This window comes from Equus quagga, chromosome 7, assembly GCF_021613505.1.
Source record: "Equus quagga isolate Etosha38 chromosome 7, UCLA_HA_Equagga_1.0, whole genome shotgun sequence".
In the NCBI taxonomy this organism is placed as follows: Eukaryota; Metazoa; Chordata; class Mammalia; order Perissodactyla; family Equidae; genus Equus; species Equus quagga.
The window spans coordinates 66,217,062-66,243,920 of NC_060273.1; the positions used below are offsets into that span (position 1 = coordinate 66,217,062).

General features: G+C 48.4%; 1 long non-coding RNA gene across 1 annotated transcript; it reads right to left on the minus strand.

Moving 5' to 3' along the window:
* Positions 1–263: 263 nt before the first annotated feature.
* LOC124241619 (uncharacterized) lies at positions 264–12,063 on the minus strand. Its single transcript, XR_006889267.1, has 3 exons — positions 11,927–12,063; positions 6,636–6,729; positions 264–460 (listed from the first exon to the last, which is right to left on the minus strand). It is a non-coding gene; the product is annotated as an uncharacterized LOC124241619 (long non-coding RNA).
* Between the last annotated feature and the right edge of the window lie 14,796 nt (positions 12,064–26,859).

A 26,859-nucleotide genomic window follows, 5' to 3' on the forward strand; every position in this document is an offset into this window, starting at 1 on the left:
CCCAGGGAGTTTTCATACCCAGTCCCTTCTTTTTCCTAATGCCTTCCTGTCCTAATGGGACCATGTATATTTTTCACCCAAGACCCTATTTTTACAGAGCTTAATAAAACATTCTCTATAGGCCCCGTGACCGTTTGTCCCAATTTCCCCAACTCTAGAGAGCAAAAGCCATTGAGGATCAGCGAAAGACATGGTGAGACCAATATGAGGTGAATGGAATCAATGAAATATATTTGGTCACCTGTGGAAGCAGGCGTGAAATTGTTCTTTCAAGCGGATGTCAAAGCTGTAAACTTGCAGCTGCTCACAGGCTGCAGGCCAGAGGGACAGCTGGTCAGACGGTGTATTTGTTGTGCCCGGTGAGCTCCTCATGGGCAGGAGCTAGGAACTTGTTTCCCACTCTGCCCAGCACTCAGCAGCAAACACAGTGCCTAGCACTGAGTGGTCAATCAAAAAACATCTGTCAAATGATTAAAGTGACTTAGTTAGACAGTCAGCCAAGAGGTTCAGATGCTTCTATTGCACATTCTCATAACAGCCTGAACTTTTCCTTCTCAGTGTTCATCATACTTGTAATTAAATAATTGTAGGTCCAATTATTTGTTTAAAGTGTGCCTCCCCGATAAGACCGTCAGCTCCCTGGGGGTAAGGATTGTCCCCAGGGTTGTTCACCAGTTATATCTCCAGCGCTCAGAATGAATCTGGCACATAGCTGGCACTCAATAAATGTTTGTTGAATGAATAAATGAGCATAGCTGGCAAAGATGGCCATGGTCCGTGGGTCAACCCACCTGCCTATCTTGAAGGGCTGTGCTGCCCTAGGTGCTGAGCCCCTCTCCCAGGCCCAAAGCAGCTAGCCTAAGGTTCTTTACTTCAAGATGCTGACAGCGTTATGAGGAATTGTGGGGATAGGGGTTTGCTAATGCCCAGGCTCAGCAGTTCTGAGAAAGAGTCTGCCTCATAGAAAGTCGATCTATTTACAGAAAGACAAAATGGAGTGGGAAGCAGCCTCATCTGGTGGTCACCGGGGCCTTTCCTTTGCCTCTAGTTGGTGATTTGGGACATTTGGCTTGGGGGCAAATATACTAGATTCCAGCCTGGAGTGAACAATGGAATCTACTTCGTAGAGTTGTTATAGGACAAACTTAGTAAATGTGTGAGTGTTTACTATAGCACCTGACTACAGCCCTGGTGCTCAGTAATGCTAGTAAGAGTTGTTACGGTTGCTGTCAGTACTCTGCCTCCTGAGGCTGCCCTTGGATAAAGGGCACCTTGAATGCCACCACTTGGAGGAAGATCTGCAGGGTGGAAGTCTGGTGACAGGTGCTGGACTTTACCAAGGCATTCCCTGGGGCCAATCTGGCCAGACTGCAGGCAAGAGGGAGTGACTCATCTAAGTGATAGAGCCACTACTCAAACTGACTTAGGCAAAAGTTGGCCCACACATCCCTTATATGCAGAGAGTAGACTTGCTTTGTGTACAGCTGGATCCAGGAGCTCAAGCAATGTCATCGGGGTATTTCTTCCCTGTCTCCATCACCCTACACTGCTGTCTTCTCTGTCTCACAGAGGCTCAGCCCCCAAGGCGGCTTACATCCCATACACTCAGCTACCACAGAAAAGAGAAAGTCCCCTTTCCCCAAAGTTCAGACCAAACCCCCAGAATGGATTCTCGTTGGCTGTGATTGAGTCACATGACCACTCCTGAACCAATCACTGTGGCAGGGGATACAAGGCTCTGATTGGCAGAGCTGAGTCACATGCCCACCTCTAGGATGTGGGCTGGAATCAGCTTTGCAGGTGGGGACAGGAAGTTTCCCAAGCAACATGTGGTAGCTGTTGCCAGAGAAGGGAGAATGCTGCTGGGTCAGCAAAACGAATATGCGCAACAGATTGCAAACTTCTCTTCGGTCCGTCGGTCGGGTGATAAGAGCAATGTTACAATGATTCTGAACAAACATCAATTCTGTCAGACGAATAAAGTGATAGAGTCTGAGGGATTCTCAGAGGGCTAGGGGCCTTACTCACCTGTCTGCTCAAGGACTGGGCCCACAGTAGGGTGAGGCTAGTGGAAGCACTTGCCTTGAGCACTAAATTAAGGGAGGCACAAAAAAACTCGGTAACCTAGATAAATAATACTTTAATGCAATATTTTAAAAACCAAAATTAATGCAAAAAAATCCATGCTGAATAAAATACCACAACTTTAAATAAAAGCAGGATGAGCAATAGTGCTGTCGAGAGCCATATTAACCAACAAAAGGAAAAATCAGAACGACTGATGCCGCTTCTATTTAAAATTTTGATATTTTGTTCATCATGAATTTTTTTGGCATTCCTTTTGATTTTTAAGATGTTGCATTCAAATATTATTTATCTTGATTACTGAATTTTTTGGCACCACTCTAAATTTTCAGTCGTCTCATTCCCCTCACCCTAGGCCTGGCCCTGCTGTCTTCTGTGCGGTTGCTGTGGGCAGAGACGGAATGCCCCCCTGAAATGAAGGCGTGCATCCCAAACTGGCCTTCCCTAGTAGGAAGGGCCCTGGGTGGGCGCTGTAGGCCTGCAACCAGCTCTGGTTCTGCTGGCAGTGTGCTGTCACTCTATTACCCTGGGAAAATCTGTTTTTCTCTCTAGTTCTCAGTTTTTCCACTTGCACAGGAGGGACAGGGCACAATTAGTGGTTGTCAAGCAATAGAACCTAATCTCCTAATTTAGAAAACAAATTAAAAATGGAGCTGTGGAAGGGGGCGTGTGCTGTGGTAGACCCATGTGCACCTTTGTCCCTCCACCAACTCAACAGCCCCCTCAGAGTGTTCACGGAGCCCCAAGGAGTTCCGGGGAACACAGTTTGAAAAACATTAAATTCCATGCTCTCTAAGATCCCCAAGCAAACTCATTTTTCTGGCTGAGACAATGCATACATTTCAGTTCCTCGTGTCTTCTGTCCTTCATTTAGGTCAGCGTTCCTCAGGTGGCCAGTAATCTTCTGTATCAGGGACACCTCAGACACTTTATTTCAACTGCAGTTTCCATGGCCCCACCCTAGTCCTACTGAATCTGAATCTCCAGGGATGAGGCCCAGGAATGAGCATATTGAACGAGCGCCTTCCCTGCCAGTTGATGGATGTCCACTGAAGGGCTTGGGCCCTCCCCAATTAAGTTATTTCCACAGAACCTCATGAGTTATTTTTATTCTGGAGCTTTCATGACAACAGTCCCTCTGAACGACCAGGGTGAGAAGAAAAATACCCAGGAACAGTTAGATAACCCCAGATAAATGAATCAAGGTTTGCCAAGTGGAAACAGACCGCATCAAGATCTCCGGGGGCCCTTTCCCGGACAGAACATCCAGGCAGTCCCTTGCTCTGCCATCTCATAGTGTGTATCCGGAAGAAATCATCTGCGTATTTCTCTTTTCTTCTGGAGTGGCACTAACAACCTCAGGAATTATTTATTGAATTATCAGGTTTCTTATGAGTACATTAATGGGTTCTTGGGCTAGGAGTGAGCACGCCCCTAAGGCTGTCAAGGGAATTCATTTTAGACTTTAGAAATATGGTAGATTTTTTCAACTGCAAGAGAACAAGCTATTCATTCATTCATTCATTCATCCATCTATTTTATTCACTCAACTAGCCTGGCAGATTCATTGGTGCATAAGATACTTCTTCTGCTTTTTTCTTTTAGCTTTATTGAGATAGGATTCACGCACCATACATTTCACCCATTTAAAATATAAATTCAATTGTTTTTAGTATATTGAGTGTGTAACCTTTACCACAATCAATTTTAGAATATTTACATCACCTCAAAAAGAATATTTGTATCCTTTAACTATCATCTCTCAATCCTTCATTCATCCCTCAGCCCTAAGCAGCCACTGATCTATTTTCTGTCTCTGTGGATTTGCCTATTCTGGACATTTCAATTAAATGGAATGATACATGTGTTGTATTTTGAGACTAGCTTCTTTCACTTAGCATTGTGTTTTCGAGGTTCCTCCACGTTTTAGCATGTATCAGTACTTTATGCTTTTTAGTGACTGAATAGTATTCCATTGTATGGCTATATGACATTTTGTTTATCCATTCATCAAGCTGATGAACATTTGGGCTGTTTCCACTTTTTGGCTATTCTGAATAATGCTGCTATTAATATTTGTGTGCATGTTTTTGTGTGCACATGTTTTCTTTCCTCTGCTTTTGAAGGGCTCCTGGTCTAGCAGGCGTAAGTGCTAAAACAGGTCCCCACATAATTGCCTGTGCTGATAGAATGGTGCAAGAGAGGGACGAGGCAACACAGTACAATGGTTAGAACCACATGCTTCTGCCATTACTAACTGAATAACCTTGGGGGCAGGTTTCTTCACCTTTCAGTGTGTCAGTTTTCTCATGTGTAAAATGGGATTAATATTTTCTTTACCTTATAGGACTGCTGTGAGGATTACAGGAGACAAGGCATGTCAGGGGCGTAACACCAAGCCTGGCACATAGTAAATGCCTGATAAGAGTTTACCATCATCATTTCTCATTCTGGAGATTCCTAAGAGTAAGTTTACTAATGAACCATGTGCCGTAGCAATGTAAGGTCTTCATTCATTCAACAAATGTTTATTGAGTATTTATTATGAACTCGGTGCTGCGAGAGAAATATAGTTTATCCAGACCTGGATCCTACTCCCAGAAGTTCATAATCTATAAGCTGAATGGCAAGACCCACTAGTCTTAAATTAAAAGTCAAAAAAACTTTTTATTATGAAAGTATCAAAACATAGGGTCCAGCCCTATGTTTTGCAGCTAAGTAGTTAAGTTCGCAAGCTCCACTTCGGCAGCCGAGGGTTTCACTGGTTCAGCTCCTGGGCACGGACCTAGCACTGCTCATCAGGCCATGCTGAGGCGGCATCCCACATAGCATAACCAGAGGAACCTACAACTAGAATATACAACTATGTACTGGGGGGCTTCGGAGAGAAGAAGAAAAAGAATAAAAAAAAGAAGATTGGCAACAGATGTTAACTCAGGGCCAATCTTTAAAAAACAAATACAGAAAAGTAGAAGGAGGAACAGTAAACTGATTAACTATATATCGATCACATAGATTCAACAATTGTCAACATTTTACCATATTTAGTTCATCTGACTATATATAAAATTTGTGGCTATGCCATTTTAAAGTTAATTACAGATATTCTAACACTTTAGCACTAAACGCTTCAGCATGCATTTCCAAAAAATAATGGCATTCTCCATAACCATGAGACATTTACCATACCTCACAAAATTAACAATAATTTCTTTATACCATCTAATAAACCGTTCATAGACAAATTTTCCCCATTGGCTAAAAACACGGTCTTCATAGAATCACATCTTACGTTTAGTCGTTAGATTCTTGGATCTCTTTCAATCTAGAACCTCCTCCCCCATCGCTCTAGCTTCTGTTTTGTTTTCACAACATTGACTTTTAAGAGACCATGTCACTTGTCTTATAAACTGCCCCACATTCTGGATTTGTCTGATTGCTTCTCTGTGTGTTATTTAATGTGTTCCTCTATCCCCTGAAATTCCTTTCAACTGAAGCCAGCTCTGAAGCCCTGGTTAGATTCAGGCTCCACATTTTTGGCAGGAGCCCAAACAGGTGGAGCTGTGTAGCCTACTGCGTCCCATGGGGAGGCACGCTCTGCTGGCTGTCCCACATTGGTGATGCTAAGTGTGGTCCGTGGGTTAAGGTGGTGACAAGCAGATAGAGGAGGAAGGAACTGGGAAGGATGGGAAAGTCTTCACAGGCAATGGCCTTTGAATAGGGCTTTAAAGGGTGTGTAGGAGCCTACTGGCTGGAGAGAAGGGAAGGGGAAGGGCTCTCCAGGTACACACGGAGGCACAGGGTTGGGAAAGAGTGATGAGCTTCAGGAAGCAGGAGGTGGTAGCCGAATGTGGTTGGTAATTGTTATAATAACAGTAAATGCTCAAGGGGAGTTTACTATGTTCCAGGAACTATGTAAAGTGACTCACTTAATTCCTCACACAGTCCTACCGGGTGCTACCGCCCCCACTTTAAGAGTGTGGAAATCAAGGTTCAGCGGTTTGTGGGAACTTGCCTAAGGTCATACAGGAGCAGGCAGACTCAGGATTTGAAGCGGGGTGCCTGGCTCCTGCTTGTAAAATCACTAAGCTCTACATTAAGGTGACAATGTTAAGGGCAAATGAATTGGGGGCAGGTGGAGGCAGGCCTTCCTGGTCATTCTAAGGAGTTTGGACATTACTCCAGCGGCAGTGGGGAGCCAGGGAAGGTTTCCTCGTAGGGGAGGGCATGGCTGTGCCTGAGATCGCTCACATGCCACCCTCTGAAGGATGACAGGAGGGCTGCTGGGGTGAGCCATTAGGTGGAGGCTGGGCGCTCCTTTGGGCTAGCTGGGCCGCAGGGAACAGATCAAGGGAGGAATTCAAAAGCCTGCCCGCCCCGGTGCGCAGACCCTCGCTCTTGTGGGCACGGCTGGGGACCGGGACGGGGATGGGGGCGGAAGGCAGGGATGCCTTTGGGGGCGGGGCGGAGCTGGTTTCCCGGCGGGACATCCCCGACCCTTCTGTGGGCCCAGAGGCTGGAGCTGGGAGGGAGCCGGGTGGGCGCGGTACCTGCGGACCCCCGTGCACGGCGAACAGCTCCAGTTTCCACCATATTCTCCCGAAAGTCCGGAATCCTGTCGGCCACATCGCGGTGGGATGTGAGCTGCAAAGAGCGGGTGAAAGGACCAGCTTTAACCTCGAGGCCCAGAGAGAGGAAGCGACTGACCCAAGATCACACAGTCAGATTGTGGCAGATGCAGGGCTAGAACTCGAGTCGCGCCTCTTGATTCTAAGCCCTCACTTCTTTTAGAATGGAATTTATTTGAGAATCAGAGAATCAATCAAGACAATCGCTGAGGACTGGCCGCCGGATGCCAAACACTCTGGGGAATCCTTCATTTCTTATTTATATTTTCCCACTTTGGGAATCCTCTCTGAGGGACCGGGCGGCGGTGGAAACAGCGGCCCCGGGCGCCCTCCCCTGCTGGCTGCTGTCGCCCAGCCCCTCAGCCAGCGCGTCATCCCAGGCACTGCCCGCGCGTCCCTCGCGCACCGCCAGCCGGGGGTGGGTCCTTTGTGCCGGCCTCCCGGCTGTCGGCGACGGCCGCGACACAAAGCCTGGGCCCTGCTGCTCATCCTTCAGCCTATGCAGGGCGGGTGCGCAGATGGAGGGCGGGAGCCGCTCTGGGGCCGGGATGCCTGGCTTCAGGTCTCTACCTTGGTACTCACTAGCTGTCCGACCTTGAGCCCGTCACTGCCCCTTTCTGTGTTTCTGTTTCTACATTTTTAAATGTTGAAAATAACAGCACTTCATAGGGTTGGGTGTGAGGATTAAATAACATAAGCAGTATTCACGGGTTTAGGAAGGCGCTTGCCACACGACAAAGGCTGGCTATTATCATTAGCCTGGGAATCAGTAGGCTCGGTGACTGCCACTCACTTACCTAGGAATTGGACAAACCTTCAAGATCTGCATAAAACGTGCCTCTTCCACGAAGCCCACCCAGATCAACTGCACTCCATTTAAAGCTCTCCTTGATTCCCAGAATGTAAACAGCACGGTCGACATTATCTAAACTAACTGGAGTGGGGGTGGGGCGAGCAGCCTGTGTACCCTTCCCCCACAGCACCAACCTTGCCTCGGAGACCCGGAGGCCCGGACGTTGTAGTCCAGCCCTGGGCTAGCTGCTGGGTACTCGCTTTGGGGTAAATCGCTTCATCTTTGTGACTCAGTTTCCTCGGTAAAATGAATGTGGCAATACCTCTTTTACCTGTTTTTCAAGATGAAAAAATTCTGATTCCCTGATTATACTTTGACAATGGAAGGAAATGAATGAGCAAAATGTTTTTTCGAAGCATATTTAATAATCTGGAAAAATGATGCCACTATACAGTGTTTATTTTTCTATTCTGAATTAAATTTCTTATTTGAAATTTTTACAAGAAGATGCATTAATACATTTTCCTGGTATGAGTCACAATATAATGTGAATCAAAAAAGGGCAATCAATTGTATATGAAGTGTGACCCCAACTTTGTTTTAAAAAAGTATAAATACACTGAAAAAATAAACGTAAGGAAATCCACCAACATATTAGCAGTGTTACCTCTGGGTGATAGGACTACTGGTGATTATTATCTTTACTTGATTTTTCTATATTTTCCAATTTTTTTTCTAATGAGGCTATATAATTTTTATAAACAGAATAAAACTACAATTATTTTTTAAGAAAAATAAGGATGTGTCTGGAAATATTCAAGCTAAGCAAAAGCTAGTTATATGTCACTTTGTGCGAATAATCAGAAACCTTTAAGATTGAAATTCTGCCTTTTGGAAGCTCCTGTCCCCCAGCCATGGGTCCGCCCATGTGTTTTTCTCTTTGAAAGCCACTCCTTTGGCTTCCAGAACTTCACCAGCCTCCTTGCCTGAAGTTCCTCCTTTTACAGTCCGTCCTGGCTGGGCCAGGGGAGCTGTGGGCTGTGCTCTGTGGAGATGAAGACCCTGGAAATCCCTGCAGAGTCACCAGCTTATTTACGTAGCTGAGGAGGCCTGTTCTTCACCAATACAAAAAAAAGAAAAGAAAAGTGGTGGCACGCGTGTCCCCTCTTTGGGTTCTTGTGCCTCTTCTGTATGTTCTTCACAGTCCATGAGGACCTTCTTAAAGCCACCCACAGCCTTACTAAACCTAGAAGCTCAAACACCTTCAGTGGCTCCTAATTTCCTTCAGGGTGGATATTGGCCAACTTCCTTAGTTTGGACTTTAAGGGCCCAGAGGATCTGAACCAATTTTCCTTATAGCTCCCATGCATCAGTCAAATGGTCTGCTAGCCAGCTGCACAGCCAGGCCAGGAAGGGACAATAATGAGCGAAGAGAGCTGGGTGTAAGAATGCAATGGGGAAAGGTTGGCACTGTGGCAAACTGAAGCAAGCACAGACTTTCTAAAGGGCCTGTCACTTCTCAGTGCCAGTCAACTGTTGCCTGGTGGGATCTTCCAGTTTTTCAAGAGAACTGAGAAATCTGGACCATAAGTGAAATCTCCTGATTTTTAAATATCGGCAGTTAATTCACAAAACACACTTGGCTAGTCTGCTGATCACAATTTGTGACTTGTCATAGGAACACATTGAACTTTTCTCCCTTCATACCTTTGCTTTTGCTTTTCGCACTGCCAAGAACACCTTCCCACTCATCTGGGTCTAATGAACTCCACCTATTCCATCCTGCCCGGCCCAAACACCACGTCTTGCATGAGCATCCCCCAATGATCTCAGCTAGAAGTGACATCGTCCTTGGGGCTGCAGTCATTTAGCTCTGTGCCTGTCCATCTCATGCCATAGTTACTTCGATGAGTCCTCTCTCTCCTGGTAGACACTGAGCTCCTGAAATATTCCACAAATATTTATGGAGCACCTGCTTTGTTGCAGGCACCAGGCTAGGCATTGGTGATACAGCCTAGAGAATTCTATATGGCATAAAGTCTAGTACAAGGGACAGATTTTACATAAATCATTCCCAAGATACCTAATTCCAATTGCGATGAGTTTTATGGAGTTAAGAAAAGTTTATAAAAGGAACTTAATCCAGGTAGGAGGATTAAGCAGGTCACAAGGCAGCCTGGGGAGCATTAGCACTAGGGCGGCCACATAAGGTTGCACAGTTTGTATACTGCACAAAGGTAACTAGCTGAGAGGGCAGGCGAGAGCTGAAATCCAGTCCCTGCTTGCTTGCCCAGGCTGTGCCTTTTTCTAATTTGCAGAAAGGCATTGTGTAGACTAGCAGGGGCAGTGTTTAGTTCCTCCTCCCCTCCATCTGCCCCCCAAAAGCTGTTCTAAATAAATGTACAATCCAAGCAAAAACAGTGACCTCCATATATATATGCAGCCCCAAGAAATGTCCCCTGTGCTCCCTTTCTTCCAGAACACAACCCCTGAATCCTTACTTTAGAGACCTTGGGAACAAGGAAGGCATCTCTGAGGAAGTGAAAGAGGAGCTGAGACTGAGGGATAAGAAAGGGCCAGTCACTAGGAGTATGAGGAACAGCATGTACAAGGCCTCTGAGGAAAGTACCACGGTGAAGGACCTAATGAGCAGCCAGTGTGGCTGAAGTGTGGACAGAGAGGGGAGGAGCGGCAAGGGGTTGCCTGGCAGTGACCATAATATCATGGCCTGGAAGGCCACATTAAGGGGTTCAATTATTATCCTGAAATGTGTTATAGATCCCCCTCCTTAACCACGTTGCCATGGGTGTCTCTGCCTGTGGGTACTCTGCAGAGAGCACACCGTAACAGAAACTGCCTTCACAGAGTGCCGACCGCGAGCCATGCACTGTGCTGGGGCCACACGTCCAGCTCGGTCCTCCTCCCCTACCCTCCCAAGGAGGTAAGTATTCTTTGATTCCAGTTGCACTGATGAGAAAATTGAGGCACAGGGAGGATGAGCTGTCTGCCCAAGGTTGCCGGGCTATTAAGGGGCAGGCTGGGATTCTGAGCCCCTCCTCTTGGCTGCCATGCAGCAAGGACCATCATTACCAAACAGAAGGCACAAGGAGTCCAGAGCTTTGCTGCTCAAAGTGGGGTCTGGGGGCTTGCGGCATTGGCAGCTCCTGGAAGCTTGTCAGAAAGGCTGGACCTCGAGGTCCACCCCCGTCCTACTGAATCAGAGTCTGCATTTTACAACAATCATGGACACATTACAGGCGGAGAAGCAGCCGACTAGAGGCTAGTCTAAGCAAAGTGGCAGACCGCCTTTGCAGCCCTTATACAACAGGCCTGAGCTCCAGTGACTTGAAAACAACTTATTACAACCAAATTTGACGGAATGGCCAACTGTTGCATCTATCCACTCACCCCAGTTTTGTCTTCTGTTGTGACTCTAACGGGAAAGACTGTGAAGAGCTACGTCAACTCCAGAGAGGGGCTGCCGTACACTCTGCTTCTGCTCAGTTCCTTACTCTATTTGCCCTCATCTCGCAATAAATCTAAAGCCGTTTGACCATTCTCCTGGTTAATTACTGCTCCAAATCATCTTTTATTTGGGGGCCACTCTGATCCCCCAGATCTTGTTCTGGGACCCTCTTTTCACAAACAACTTCCCTTTTTAGCTTGCATACCAAAGGAGGCAGAATGGTTTGGTAGAAAAAACTAGTGGGTGAGGAAAAGCTGGGTTCTCCTTCAGCGTTAAGGCTGCCACTGCTGTGTGCCTTTGGTGAACTCCCACCTCCACTACCCCATCTCCATCTGAGAAATGGGTAGGATGGACTACATTAGGAATCGCTAGATCAAGCAATCAGCAGGTAACAGAAAGGCAGTTCAGTTGCCTAGGAGAATAGGAGGGAGTAGTGGGGACTGCGGCAAACTAGAGGATGCAATGCCCTTACTGAAAGAGGCAGCCCCACTCAGCATTAGGCTATTGCTGTCATGGGAGGTGCGGGTCCAGTGTGACCATATATTCTAATTTTTCAAGAGTCGGGAATCTGATTTTCCCCCTATGAAATATTGGATGGTACTTAAACACTGAAATCCAGCTAGAACTTAAACATACAAACAAAAAACACTGTGTGCAGATCAGGTGCAGGCCACATCGGCCCGTGGGCCACCAGTCTGCGATGCCTGCCCTGGAGGCCGCCCTAACGTTATGTACAAGCGTACGATTCCATCCGATGTGTAGCTCTTCCAGAACGCTGCAAGGCGGCGGCCGTCTCAGGGGCGGAATCTGGGCCTTCCAGGGCCGGTCGCCCCTCCCCACTGCGGCCCTGGTCCCCATCGGTGGCCCCGGGAGAGGGTCGTGCGCGAGTTCTCAGCCCGGTTGGTCGTGGCGGTGGCGGGTCGCACGGCGTCGCTTTCTTCACACCCTCCCTACCTGCTCGCCTGCTCTCCCGGCAGCGCCGCAGCGATGACTCAGCCTTCAGCGGCCCAGGCGCGGAGGGAGGAGGGGGGAGGGTGGAGGGAGGTGGGAGAGGGCGGGGAGGGGCCAGTGGCGGGGGGGGGGGGGGGGGGAGGAGAGAGGAGGAAAGAGAAAAGACGGGAGAGGGAGCGAGGCGGGGAAGCAGGCGGGAGGAGGGGAGGATTTCCTAGGGCGGCCGGAGCCCCAGCCCCGCCTCTCCCCCCGTAGGTTGTGCGGGAGAAGCGGCTAGGAGAATAGCAGGGCGGGCGGGGCTGAAGCGGAGAAAGGAGGTTGGACGCTAACCCCCATTCATCCGCCATCCCCGAGTGCCCTGGTGACCACGTGGTTCCTAGCCACGCCCACAGGCCACCCCCTGCCGTCGTTGGGTTAGTGCCCGGGAATGCATCTTTAGACGCGGACCCTTGGAGAGCACCTCTCCGCGAGGCCTCGGGGCACAGGGCAGTTAGAAAGGGACCGAGATGAAGGAGACGGAGCCCTGCTTCCGGGGCCTTGCGGGGGAGAGAGAAGCCACACCGCCTATCCGCAAGTGGAAATATAAAAGGAGAAAAGACCTGGGGGAGCATTTTGCTGGGTTACGCGTGCAAGTAGCCGTAACACGAGGTTGAATTTGGAAGGTGCCCCAAGGAAGTTTCCTTAGCAACTTTTTATAATGTAAATGAATCGAGGAATGAAGGAAATGTGCTATGGAAGCATATCTGTGTGTATATGAGGGGACAGGTTTATTTTAATGTCTTTTTGTATGTCCGCTTATGTGTGTTTGGGAGGATATATAGGAGTACACGTGTGTGTCTTGAGCGATGTATGTATATGTATGTTCATGTATATAAACACAGTGATAGTTGTATATGAGTTTGTGTGCCTGGAATGGGCCTCTGTGTTTGCACAGGTGTTTCTCTTTATGTCCGTAAATGTTAAGTATGTGCGTCTACATGAGATTTATGGACTTTCCTGAGTTTGTATTTAATCTGTGTATGTAGGTGAGTGTGTGGGTTTGCGTACGTGACGGCATACCTTGGGTATGTATTGCTTTCCTGTGCCAGTGTTGGGTATGTGTGTGTGTATGTGGGACTACGTGTGTCTTGGTGAGATTGTGTTATGATTGTGTGTGTGTGTATGGGAATACATTAATGAGTCTGTGAACAGAGCTGGAGTGTGTCTTGAGGTTATGTGTGTGTGTGTGTGTGACAGATGAGAACAGATGTGTTTTTCAGAGTCTGTGGATGTGACTGTGTGTGTGTCTTGATGTATCTCTGGAGCCCTGATTCAGTCTGTGATGAGGGCCTGGGATTCTTAAGGGTTGGGCTGGTTAAGGCGTTTCTTAGAGGAGGAGGTCCTTGAGGGGGGTGGGGACTGTGGAGATAGGAAAAGCCTGGGGTGTGCTGGCCCAGGGACTCTCCAGGCTGGCGATGTAGGCTGAAGCAAGGCAGAAGCTTTTAATGCCGGAACCAGTTATGGCGCCTGCTCCGCTTTCCTCCACCCTCTCACGCGCTAGGTCTGCTTCTCTGGTGGCCTCCTTCGGGTCCACCTTGTCAGTGGTCTTCTGCAGAGCGCATGTCCTTGGTCATTAACAGTAGCAACATTACAGAGCACTTACTGTGTGTCTGCCCTGGAAAGCACTGAACTTGGTTCGCCCCTAGGAGGCAGGAACTTAGTATCCCCCATTTTCCGGGGGGAAACTGAGGAGGTGTGGTGCCTGTTCCTGGTTACACAGCTGGCGTGGGTGCCTCACACCCCACAGGCTGTGTGCCCGTTCAACTGCTCCACCAGGGTCTCTCAGCCCCGGCACTGCTGACATTAGGGGCCGCATGATCCAGCGTTGTAGGGGCCAGTCCTGTGCACTGTAGGATGTTCAGCAGCATCCCTTCCCTCTACCCACTAGATGCCAGTTGTGATCCCTCCCCAGCTGTGACAACCAAAATATCTCTCTATATTTCTAAATGTCCCCTGGGGACAAAAGTCACCCCTGCTTGGGAGCCAGTGGGCTAGACTCTCCTGCCTCTCTGGACGAATGCTTTCTGAGGGGTGGCACCATCCCCACCCTGTCCAGTGGCTTCCACGGTCCCTCTGCTTCCACACTGATCGTCACTTCCATGCAGGTAGCCCCTTGCCTCTCCCACGGTCAAAGAGCAGGCTTACCAGCTGGGCCACCTTTCCCAGAAACTCAACTTCTTTGAGCCCCAGCCATAGGAAGCACAGGGCTCAGGAGTTACCTCTATAGCCCTTATTATTATCGCTCGAGTCACGGGGGTTCCCTGGGGTCAGAGCCAAGAGGAAGAGGGCTGCAAGCCAGCTGCCCTCTCTGGCCCAGAGCTTTGGACTCTGCTGGTTCTGCGAGTTTGCTTTTCTGGTTCAGCGAGAAGAAAACAATGCTGTGGTGTGGGGCCAAAGCTGGCCCCATTTGATGCTATCATATTTATGCTATTTCATCTTTGCAATAAAACAGCCTGACTTTCCCCACCAGCAGAACCTAATTTTAGTGAGCCAATGCTGCACTGTACACAGGGCAGGTGCTCAGGAAGGGCAAGGCGGAGCCGTCAGCAGCGCTCTCGGCATCTGAACCTGGGCCGGGCTCCAGCAGGGTGTCCATGCTGCGGCAGGGCCAGCTGGCCACCATGGCGTGGCCCGGGAGAGCCTGGGCGGCACGTAGAGGGAGTGCCGTGGCTCTGCACACGAGCAGGAGGCCTGAGTCTCCTGCTAAAAACAGGATGCAGGTGACAAAGCCCACGGGGGACTTCCATGCCACCCCTGTCTCTGCCACTCGGGAAACTCTCTTCCCATCTTGACTCTGTCCCTTTGCTTCACCATCCCTCCCTCTGCTCTTCTGTTCTCGTGCAGTCCCTGCAGTGTCCCTGATGTGTACCAGGCCCTTGCTCCATCCCCTCGGGAGGCTTCAGAGCAAAGTGGTTAAGGGTGAGGCCTCTGCCACCTCATCACCTGAGTCTGTGTGGTCTTGGGCAAGGCACTTCACCTCTCTGTGCCTCAGCTTCCTCAGTTCTAACATGGGCACACAAAGAGGCCCTATCTGGCAGGATTAAATGAGATACTCCGTGTAAAGGATGCTAGGCGTGTAGTAAGCCCTTAATAAATTGCAGCTGCCATTATTGCTATTATGCTTGATTGACAGTGAAATGCAAATGAGCCCTTACGAATTGCCAGGCAATGTGCTAAGCCCTGGACAATTCTTTTCTCATTGATCGCTCTGCAGCTCTAGGAGGAAGGTGCTTTTATTAGCCTCACAGCAGGGAAGAGGAAGCTGAGGTCCAGGGAGGTTAAGTAACTTACCGGGGTGACAGCGCTGAGAATCTGAACCAGTGTTGTCCCTGCAAAGCCCAGCTGCCCTGATCTCTTCTGAAAGCAGATTTCCCCTGGGAAGGAGGGGCTCATCTCCAGCCTGCGTCTCCCGGGGCAATTGGAGAGGGCTGGAGAAGAAGGCAGTGAGGGGCCTGGGCAGGAGGAGGGGTTTGGCTCAGAGAGAGTGAAGTTTCCCTTGTTCAGCTTTTGATGAAATCACCTAGCACGGTGGGCTGTGGAGTCATGACCTCCAAGAGGTGTTGCCAAGTTTTTACCAGTGAGTAAAGTTTATTATAAGCCAGGGTGTACGTTGTTCCAGTGCTTTTTGTTTGAATTGGACCGTAGGGCAGAGGCAGACAGGTATTGCCGTGCTACGTACGAGTCAGAGGACAGACGGGGGGGAGGCCCGTTTTAGAGCTGATGCCAGAGGAAGACAGTGTGTTTACCGGCAACGGTGAGAACTTGGCCAGGTGAGCACACAAGAGAGAGAGAATGGTTGGTGTGGAAGGGTTAATTCTTCCAACACGTGTGCCAAAGCGGACAAAGAGAGTCATGTGATAACTGTTTTGTTTTCTTTTAAGGATATACAAGGCATCGTTTGTCCTTGTACTGTGAGGGCGTAGTTGCGTTAGTTATCTATTGCTATGTAGCAAATTACCCCAAAGCTTATTGACTTAAAACAAATATTTATTATCTCACAGTTCCTATGGATCAGGAAGTCAGAAGTGACTTAGCTGTGTAGACTCTGGCCTGGATTCTTTCCTGAAGTTGCAATCAAGATGCCAGCCAGGTCTGAAATCATCTGAAGGCTTGACTGGAGCTGGGGAGTCCCCTTCCAAGATGGCTCGCTCGCATGGCTGTTGGCGGGAGCCTCAGCTCTTCGCCATGAGGACCACTCTATGGGGCTGCTTGAGCATCCTCACACCATGGAGATGGGCTTCCCCCAGAGCCAGGGAGAGCAAGGTGGAAGCCACATTGTGTTTTATACCTAGCTCCAGAAGTCATGCACCATGGTTTCCTGAATAGCTTGTTGTTTACACGAGTCAGCCCTGCTGGGAGGGGACCACACAAGGAAGTGAATACGAGGAGCTGAAGATCATGGGGCCATGTTGGAGGTGGGCTATCACATTGGTCATCATTGTTGACTTGTTTACTATTATTTGGAAGATTCTGGATCTCAAATCAAATCCAGTGTTCAAAAGTGGGCTGTGAACACAAAAAAGTTGGGAGCTGCTCATCCAATGGCTTCATTTCATCTGTATCTGCCTGTGGGGTCCCCTGGGGGACCATGACTCCAGCAGTGTCCCAAGATGACCCCATCAGAAATAAAGCTCTACCATCCCATGACACTGAAAGCTCGTTATCTGTGCCAGGTGCCAGCAAAGCACAGATGCATAGGAAGAAGCAGGAACTTTGCAGCCAGACGGCACTGTGTTCAAATCCTGACTCCCCTCTTGATGACCTGGGGACTCTGGACGATTGGCTTAACCTCTCTGAGCCTGAGTGTGGTCGGGTGTAAAATGGATTGAGATCAACTTCACAGGGTCGTTAGGGAGATGAAATACAGGATGACAGAGCAATGATAATAGGAGTCAGGTGATCTGCCAATGTTGACCCCTAGATTTATTATTCATACTGATAACAATAAAATAATAATAATAGCTCACATTTATTGACCTCCTATTATTGTCAGTCTCTGAAGCTTAAAGCAGTTAAGAACTTTGTCCAAAACACACTGCTGGGAGAGCTGAGACCCACACTCAGTTCTGTCTCTCTCCAAAGCGAAACTGTGTGACAACCAGCTCTTTTCTTAATAACGGTCTGCAGTGATCTACACATTACGTGGTTCTACCGCCTTCCTTTTCCTCTGTCTCTTTTTTGGCCACTTAGTAGTATAAGGACGTACCATAATTGGTCAATGATTTCCCCTGTTGTTGGATACTCAGTTTCTGCTTTCCACTATTAACAGTGGGGCGTCAGCGAGCATCTTTGCTGTGCAGGTGTTTGCCCAGGGCTCACCACATGCCAGGGGCTGCGCTAAGCACTTGATGTGTGTCCCACATTTAATCCTCCACCAGCCTGAGGACACCCAGCTAGGAAATGACACTTTCAGGCTCTTACTTGTCTAATAGAGTGCCTTTTAAGGGTTGAGAGTCCCTTACCTTCTCCATCCTGAAGATCTTCCTTCCAATAGAGCCCCCAAGGAGTGCCTGTGTTTCCCCTGCAGCAGGTGCATGAGAGACCAGAGGGCTTGGAGTCTGCAAACCCGGGTTTAACAAAAGGACAGCTCTTGACGGGTTACCACCAGGCTCACAGCAGCCAGGGCTCACCAGATGTGGCCCTGCATCAGTCAGGAAAGGCCAGGTTATGCTGTGGTAACAAACGATCCCAAGAGAGTGGCTTAAAACATCCATTGTGGGAATGTGATGGGCTCCGTTTTACGTTGCCCTTACTCTGGGCCCCAACTTGATAGAGCAGCCATGGGCGTGATCACCGCCAGTCGCCATTCCAGGAGGCCAGAGGGCATGTAGGCAATTGCGCGCTGGATCCTAAAGCTTTGCCTGGAAGGGACTCGTTCCTTCCTCTCACTTTGCTTTTTTGATAAAGCAAGTCATATAGGCATGCTTAACCCCGAAAGGACATGTGCCCCCAGTGGAGAGAACTGTAATATTTGGTGAGCGGCACTGATGACCACCACAGGCTGTGTCCTCTGCTGACCATTGAGAAAGAGGCTGACAATCCTAACCACATTTTAGAACAATTGAGTCCAGGCCAGAAGTGCCCTTAGCATTCTTTCCCCAGGAAAGACCCCTGCCTCTAAACCCCGTCGTGCCCACACCATGAAGCCCAGTTGCCGTGAGTCTCTGGGGCCCCAGGAGACAAGGAGAACAGAGGATATGGGTCCAGGGAGATGGCTGGATTGGACCTGTGCAGGGGGGACTGTGGGTGGAGCTCTGAATTCAGAACTGTGTTAGCCACAGAGTGACTGCGTCTGTGCCTTCGGGCAGTGGAAAGGGCATTTGACTCCTGTCAGTGTCAAAACTTGGAAAAGTCATCTGGAAACAGCCTAAATGTACCTCGAAGGGAAATGGATACACCAGCTGGAATACTAAACACTAAAGAGAAATGATTGAGCGTTTCTATTTATACAGATAGACCTCAAAAACGTAATGTTGAAAGGAGAAAAAACGACTTGGCCCGATGATCTGTGCAGTCTGATACGATTTATGTCATTTTGAAACACACACACTAAACAACACTACACATGTGGTTCTTTGATGCATATGCCACACATGAGAGTGGATGCGGGGGTTAAGGGGGAGTGGGGGGAGGGGCTGGACAGAGAATCGGGAGAGAAATGGGGCTTTGACTCCATTTGTAATAAAAAAAAATAAAAACAAAGGATTAAGCAAACATAACAAACTTTGAATGGTTGTCACTTCTGAGCAGGAGGACTTGGATGTTTGTCATGTTATCGTTTGTATTTTTTACGTTTTTAGAATGAAGAGGGGGAAAGCTTGCTCCGTCTCCCTCAGCCTCAGTTTCCCCATGTCTAAAATGAGGTAATTGGTCTAGAATAGTGGATGGCTATCAGACAACAGGATTCACAGACCACTGAAATTTCAGGAAAAAAGAAATTGGGAACAGGGATGTCCATTTTAAATTTTACCCAGAATGGCTTTTAAGCAAACCAGTTGTCATCTATTCTGATCATGATTTCATAAAAAGAGGGGACATTTTCACATGAAATTAGTGGGAAGGGCACCATCTCAGAATAGGTCGAATAAAATTTTATTCCTGTTTTCCAATAACATGTTTAGTAAAAGAAACACAGACTCATTGCAAAAAATTTGGAAATTTATCGAGAACAGAATAAAAATTACTCACCCCTTATTCTCACCACCCAGAAGGGTAATTATTGTTAACATTTCAGCTATTTCTTTACAGTTTTATATATATAGGGTGTATGTATATTTCTAATTATACATGACTTCTGTTCCTTATTTCTTATTGTAAAAGTAATATATTAATGGAAATTTAGAAAAAAAGATAAACTGAAGAAAATGGAGATATTAATAAATTGAACTTTTCCTCCATACTAATTTTTCTCATTTCACTTTGAATCAAAAAAAATTTCCACAGACTGGCATTTGGGAATCCTAAGTAGAAGGAATAATAATAAATGATATTTACTGAGTGCTTACTGTGTGCCAAGCCTTGTGCTAAATACTTTACAGGCCTTATCCCTCTTAATCCTCACCACGCCCCTGTGAAGTGGATGCTGTTACTGCCCCATTTCACAGATGTGGAAGCTGATGTTCAGAAAGGTGAAGTAACTTGCTCAAAGTTACACATCTCCTGGAACCTGACGCCCAGAGAGGTTAAGTAACCGATGACACTTCCCACTTCACTGCCTGAGGGATTTGCTCTCTGCCCACCCTGTGTCCTGAGAACCAGCCAGTGGCCTTCCTGGAGTTTGAAATTCAGTCTAAGGTCAGGGGACAAAGGAGGCTCTCGCTCAGGGCCCAGTGGTATGTGGTCAGGAGCGCGGTGGCCCTGACTAGAGAAGTCTTCTCTGAGAGGTGCTTTCGTGGTTTAGCGATAGGGGAAGAACTTGTTCTCCTTTTTATCAGTCAAGGCCAAGGTCAAGGTCAAGGCCAAAGTTGTCTCATCTTGTCCTCCCTCTGAATCAGCGCCCAGGGACCTTAATCCAGGGTCAGCCCTGCCCAGGAACCCCTGGGCAAGCTCAGGTCAGCCTGCTCATGCACTGTCACGCCTTCAGGTTTGGTCCCCACCTAAACCAGGCGGCAGCAGCCTTCATTCATTCATCTCATGTTTGTTCACGCGCCTCCTGTGGGCTGAAGACCTGTCCCGTGCCAGATGCTGTGGTGAGTGTTGGGGGTCCAGTGAGAGACAGGAAGAGACCCTGCCCTCCCGGAGCTCAGTGTTGGGGAGAGACACTGAAGGTGGAAAGAGAAAAGGCCCCAGTGCTCATGGCCTTGGCTGCCGACCAGGCGAGGCTGCCAGCAGCCTGCCCTTCTGAGGCCGGCAGCCGGCAGATTCTCACGGCATGCACCACCGGCCAGCCACTGCGGGTCTGGTGGAACCCGAAGCTCACACCATCTCAGGAGCCTTTTTTTTAGGAAAAAGAGCTCAAAATGCAAAATTATAAATACAAAATTAGTGCAAACATGAATGTTTACTAGCATGGGAAAGGAAAGCACAGCAAATAGCAAATTTTTAAAAACTACCAATTCCATAAACATCGCAAAATCCAGAGAAATAAGATAACACTTCTATGAATTGACTGCCCGACACACCTCTATTATATTTCGTCCTATCTTTTTGGCTGCACATCCTGGGATCACTGTGTGAACACATGTCAAGGGCCCCTCCCAGAGCAAGTGAGGGGTCCTGAAGTTTAAGCTTCATTAGCGCCTTCTAAATCCACCCCTAGAGTTAATTCTCTGTCTCACTGAATCCTCAGAACAAAGCCTATCTGGCAGGCACCATTATTACCCCATTTCATAGATGGGACAACTGAGGCTCAGGAAGGGAACGGGTTGTCGAAGGTCATCTGCTCTCCCTGTGACCTTCACACTACCCTGCCCTACACACAGCTCTTGGGTTTGGTAAATAGACTCAAACACATCCCCAGCCCAAAATGCTCCCAAGCTGCAAGGAAAAGGCGAGATGTGAAACCTGGAAGAAACGCAGCGCTGTTACAAGGCCAAATGCGACACGTGCCTCAGCTTCCCTTCCCTTTTCTATCCAGGTCTTGATCAACTTCCGCCTCTTCCAGGAAGCCTCCCAGGACTCATGGGCCCACTCCGGCCTCTTCTTCTTTGCCTCACTCAATTAATTAATGTCCCCACTCTGCTCTTCTTTCACCGTGGTCAGGGGGAGTCAAGATCCCCCTCTGGGGGGAAATTTGCCTAACTGGAAAATGATGTCTAAGGTCTCTTTCAACTATAGAACTATAGGATTCTGTCTTTTTCTTTCTATTTTTAAGAGAGCCTTGAATCCTTATGGTCCAGTATCAAGGGTGCAGCCCCACCCCATGCAAACTATCACCACGCCCTGTGCCCTCTCTGACCAGGGCCTCCAACCCCCAGCTATGGCCCTGTCTCACCTGGATTTTCGCAGCAGTCTCAGTCTCCATACGGCTGCCTGAATGATCTTTTAAAAACAGAATAAAGACAACCCCCCCTGCCATGGCTGCAGGGCTCCTGGGCCCCAGCTCATCTTTCTACACTGTCCTGCCCACCCCTGCCGGCCCCACCAGCCACATGGCAAGCTCTTTCTCACCTCAAGCCTTCCCACATGCTGTTCCCTTGATCTAGGACACTCTTGCCCATGCTAGGTCCTCCACTTCCTTTCCACCTCGGGTGCAGCATCTTTGGAGAGGCCTTCTCTGACCCTCCAGTATAAATGAAGTCCCTGGGAATAGAAAGTGATTTTATATACTGTGGTAGGCTGAGAAATGGCCCCCAAAGATAGCAGGCCCTGATCCCTGGAACCTGTGAATGTTCCCTGATGTGGAAAAAGGATGCCATTTGCAGCTGTGATCAAATTAAGGACCCTGAGATGAGAGATTATCCTGTATTCTCAGGCTGGGCCCTAAATGTGATCATACGTATCCTTATAAGGGAGGAACGGAGGGAACCTATAGGGAGGAAAAGGCAATGCGAGATGAAGCAGAGAGCGATTTGAAGATGCTGGTCTTGAAGACTGGAGTGATGTGGCCACAAGCCAAGGAATGCCAGCAGCTACCAGAAGCTGGAAAAAACAAGGAACCAAATCTCTTCTAGAAATTCTGGAGGGAGTCCAGCCCTGCTAACACCTTAATTTCAGCCCAGTGATACTGATTATGGACTCCTGGCCTCCAGAACTGGGAGGGAATAGATGTCTACTGTTTAAGCCACCAAGCCTGGGGCGATTTGTTCCCGTGGCAATAGGAAACTAATACGCCTACTCGATATCCTTTCTCTCTTCATTCTTCTGATAGAATTCTTATTTCATTCAGGATGTCCAGCTCATTTCTTCATTTTCCAGCCTCCTTTCCAGCCAGGTGTGGCTATGTGACTGCGTTCTAGCCAATGAGATATAAGCAGATGTGTGGATTTCTGAGAAGGCTCCTTAAAAGGGGGATAGAGAACCAAGGTGTGCCCTTTTGCTCTCCCATCTGGAATACAAACGTGAAGGCTGACACTCCAACAGCCATCTTGGGAACGTAAGATACAAGAGAGACCTCCATCCTGGAACTGCTAACTCAACATGAGCAGCCACTACCTCCAGACTTCTCATTATGAGAAGGAAATAAACTCTTCTCTGATTACTCCACTGTCCTCAAGGTCTGTGTTACTAACAGCTGTTCACAATCTCCAATGAAAAATCCTTTCCTATTACTCCATCTCACACCTTTTTTTTTCATGTAAGTCATCAGAATGAATAATAGTCTCTGTAAGGGTGTGTTTATCTGTTTAACATCTGCTTCCTCTGCTAAACTGTAATTTCCACCAGGGCAGAACCCGCGTCTGTTGTGTTTATAGCACAGGACCTGGCATACAGTAGGTCCTCAGTGGGTATTTGTTGAATGAATGAATGAATGAATGAATGAGTATGCAAACAAACGCCTCTCCTAGTGAGGTTCCAGGCTCATTTTTAGACAAAGACCACACTTCATTCTTCTCTTATCTCTAGCACAGCCCTGAGCCCCGAGTGAATGTTCCTGCGGAGTGAATCCTGATTAGTGGAATGGAATACAGAGAATTGAAAATACCTGTTTTTCTCTCCTCTGGGCTCCAGTCTGCCCTATGGCTTGGTGACAGCAGGTGCTACATAAAGTTTTGTAGAGTGACTCGGGAACGGCCTGGCCCTGGAGAGGGACAGAGAGGTTTGGGGATGGCACTTCCATCTGGGATATGAGGCCCTGAGATGGAGGGTCTGCTGAATCCCCAGCCAGCCGTCGGATTTGCAGGGCAGACAGAAGCCAGCTCTCAGTTGGACTATGCTGTGCGTGTTTTAAATTCCTGGGAGCCGAGGCTCAGAGAAGCGCAGGACTTGCCTGAGGTCAGGGGGGATCTTGGCAGTTCCCCACGCAGCGCTTCTCCCTGGTCCGTGTTCTCTTCTCCGCACCTGTGGCCTTCTTGGTGCAAAGACGAAGGGAAGGGAGGCCTGGACGCCTAGGGCTAGAACGTCCCATGTTCCAGCTAGAACATCGGCAACCGAGAGTTCAACCTTCCCATTTCACAGATGCCGTAACTGAGGTGCCCTGAGGCTGAGGGTCCTGCAGCCTCGAGAGTTTGCAGGGGCTAGACGCCCAGACCTGGTGAGTCCCGTGTGGAGCTTTTCCCATGTTCTCATCTTGTCTCTTGACAGACTCGTAGTGCCTCTCACCTCCGCAGGCTGGGGGCACACTGTTGCCTTCCTGCTGGTGTTCTCAGCTCCAACCTCGAGGCCGGCAGATTTAAGATTTATTGTTCCCCCTTTCTCCACTGTTAGCAGTTCAGGGGGCTGCAGAAACCTGTTTGGCCGACCCTGCCTGCCCTTCAGATGAAGAAAGGGGAAGCCCAGAGAGTCCCAGCACCTAGTCCAGGGTCACACAGCAATCGGCCATGGTGGACCCAGGGGCAAGGGCTGACATATCTCCCTTGGTCAAGGTTCAGCCACCTGCGGTTTAGCGATGAGCTCCAGCAGGGCTGGCAGAGGAGGAGACACAGCCCTGGAGAAAGAGAAAGACGAGTTTCTGCGAGTCCAAGGTCAAGGGTGCCTCCCTCCACAGACACAGCCAGCGCCTTGCACTCACCCAGCTGTTCTCAAACTTTCTGGTCTCAGGACCCCTTCATACTCTTAAAAATTATTGATGACCCCACAGATCTTTAGTTCATGGTGGTTATGTCCATCAACATTGACTGTATTAGAAATTGAAACTGAAACTTTTAATAAGTATTAATTAATTAATGTAAAAATAATGATAAACACTAACATAAATAATCTCTCTTATGAAAATAACCAGATTTTTGGAAAAATGTTAGTGTGAAGAGTAGCATTGTTCACATTTTTCCAAATCTCTTTAATGTCTGGCTTATTAGAGGACAGCTGGATTCTCGTTTCTGCTTCTGTTGTCAACCTGCTGTGAAATCCCATGACATGTGGCTTCTGGAAAGCTCCACTGTTCACTCATGAGAGGATGAGACTCAAAAAGGCGAATAACACCTTAGTCTTATAATGAAAACAACTTTGCTCGCATGGATCCCCTGAAAGGATCTTGGAGATCCTCAGGGGTGCCTGGACCATACTTTGAGAACCAGTGGTCTACACTATTGATTTAATCTTCACAACTCTGTGAGATGGATCCTGTCGTCATTCCCATTTTATAGATGAGCAAAGTGAGGCTCAGAGAGGTTATGAGCCTTGCTAAAAGACACACAGCCAGTGAATGGTGGTGTCAGCATTTGAACCCAAGACTATTGACTCTAGGGAACTGTGTTTTTAACAGTGATGCTGTACTCTAGCCCCTTGCTGATGGACAGATATTGTAGGAGGGATGGGATCGGAGGGAGCCCGGGATTCTTGGGTGCCCTAAGTGGGGAGGGAGATGTAGTGTGGTGGTTAAGAGTGTGGGCTCAGGAACAGTCTGAGAGGACCCACATCCTGGCTCTGCCCTGTACATGCTGGGTGACCTGGGGCAAAGCACTCAACTTCTCTGAGCCTCAGACACTTCCTGTGTAAAATGTGATAATATGATATTTACATCATAGAGTTGTTAGGAAGATTAAATGTTAATTCATTTAAATTATAACAGTGCTCAATAAATGTTGTACACAGCATACATCTTTTAGTGGGTATAAATTTGTGAACAAGGCCATTGATGTGGTATTGCTGAATCTGGAGAGAAGCAGGGGGCACCTGTCACAGGGGTCCTGAAGGCAGGGGCCGGGGAGGGAGAAGGTGAGTGGCTTGGAGGGCGAAGGAGGACTTCGAGACCCGGAACAGGTTGCTCTCCAGTGGTGGGCACAGACGGACACGTGGCTCCATGGATTTCAGGCGTGTAAGCCAGCAGTGAAATATGGTGTGACAGGAGGCCAGCCTCGACTGCCCCACGGAACAAAGGCCACCTCCCTTGCTCAGGGTCACCAGCTTGGCCACTGGGGACCAAGACTAGGCCTTCAATTTCCAGCCTGGAAAAGCCACCAATCGCCTGCTTCTCCTGACTCCGTTCAGGGAGTGAAGCCAGGAGGTCTAGCTCCCTCTTTCTCCTGTCATCTCAGCTTTAGAAAATGGTCTAGCATCACATTGCCAAAGGTCCAGGCCACCTGGGTTGCATCCACCACCATGCCGCCTTCCTTGCTCTGTAGGGACCGTGACCATGTGGTTTGAGGGAGGCAGCTCTGGAGCTTGACTGCCTGGTGTGAGTCTGGGCTCTGCCTCTTCTTGGCTGTGTGACCTCAGGCAAGGTGGGTCACCTCTCTGTGCCTCAGTATCCTTATCTCTAGAATGGGAATAATAATTTTACCTCTTTCATTGGGATACTGTGTGGCTAAAGTGGGCTGATGCATGAAAAGCACTGAGTACACTGCTGAGCAGCAGTCCTGGCACTTAACCCTGGGACCACATTGCCATTGCCATCAGCAGCATCATCATCTCATCAGCAATGGGTGCTCCTCGTGGAGCGCCTGCTGTGCTCTGTGCAAGGTCCTGGAGAGAGACGGGGCAAGGCCAAGCTGGGTTCGGGTCTCTACCTGGAAACTGATTCACAGGGTGATTTGGGGCAGGTCACTTGCCATGTCTGGGCCTCTGGTTCCCTGGCTGGAACACAGTGGTCTCTTTTTAAAAATTTTTCTATCATATCTTGAGTGTCATGACTTCCCTCCAGCAATAAATGACCATAGACATGTGCACAGCTACCCAGTGCTGCTTCATTTATAAGGTAATAGTAAATATTTGGAACAATCTCAATGTCCTTCCTCACTGCAGTTTTAAATATAAGGGATTAATAGCCCCAAACTGGAAATAATCCAAACCCCCATCAACAGGTGGAGGGGATGCGCGATGCAGCACCCCCCTGCGATGGACCACTTCTCTGCAACGAACGGCAACCCACACCTGGTGACATAACCACATGGGTGGACCCGAATAACATCAAGTGGAGTGAAGGAGACCTGCCACCAGGAAGCCTAGTGCATGAACTCATTTAAAAGAAATTCTGGAAAAGGAAATCTTAACTGTACCGACTGGAAACAGCTCAGTGGTTGCCTCGGGCTGGACGAAGGGACAAGGGACTGATTGCAAAGGGGCAGGAGGAACTTTTCGGTGATGGAAATGTTCTAGACCTTGCTTATGGTGCTGCTTACACGACTGTATAAATTTCTGAAAGTCATTGAACTGTAGGCTTAAAATGGGTGCATTTGATTGTATGTAAATTATACCACAATAAAATTGATTAAAAAATAAATGATGATTCACACATAGGAAGAAAGCTCTGAACGGTCAAAAGGAGTGGGCTCCATATTTGGCCCAATATGGAATGATGTCCATGTTGTGTTGTTACATGAAAAATAAAGGCAAGATGAGACCCGGGACACATGGTGAGC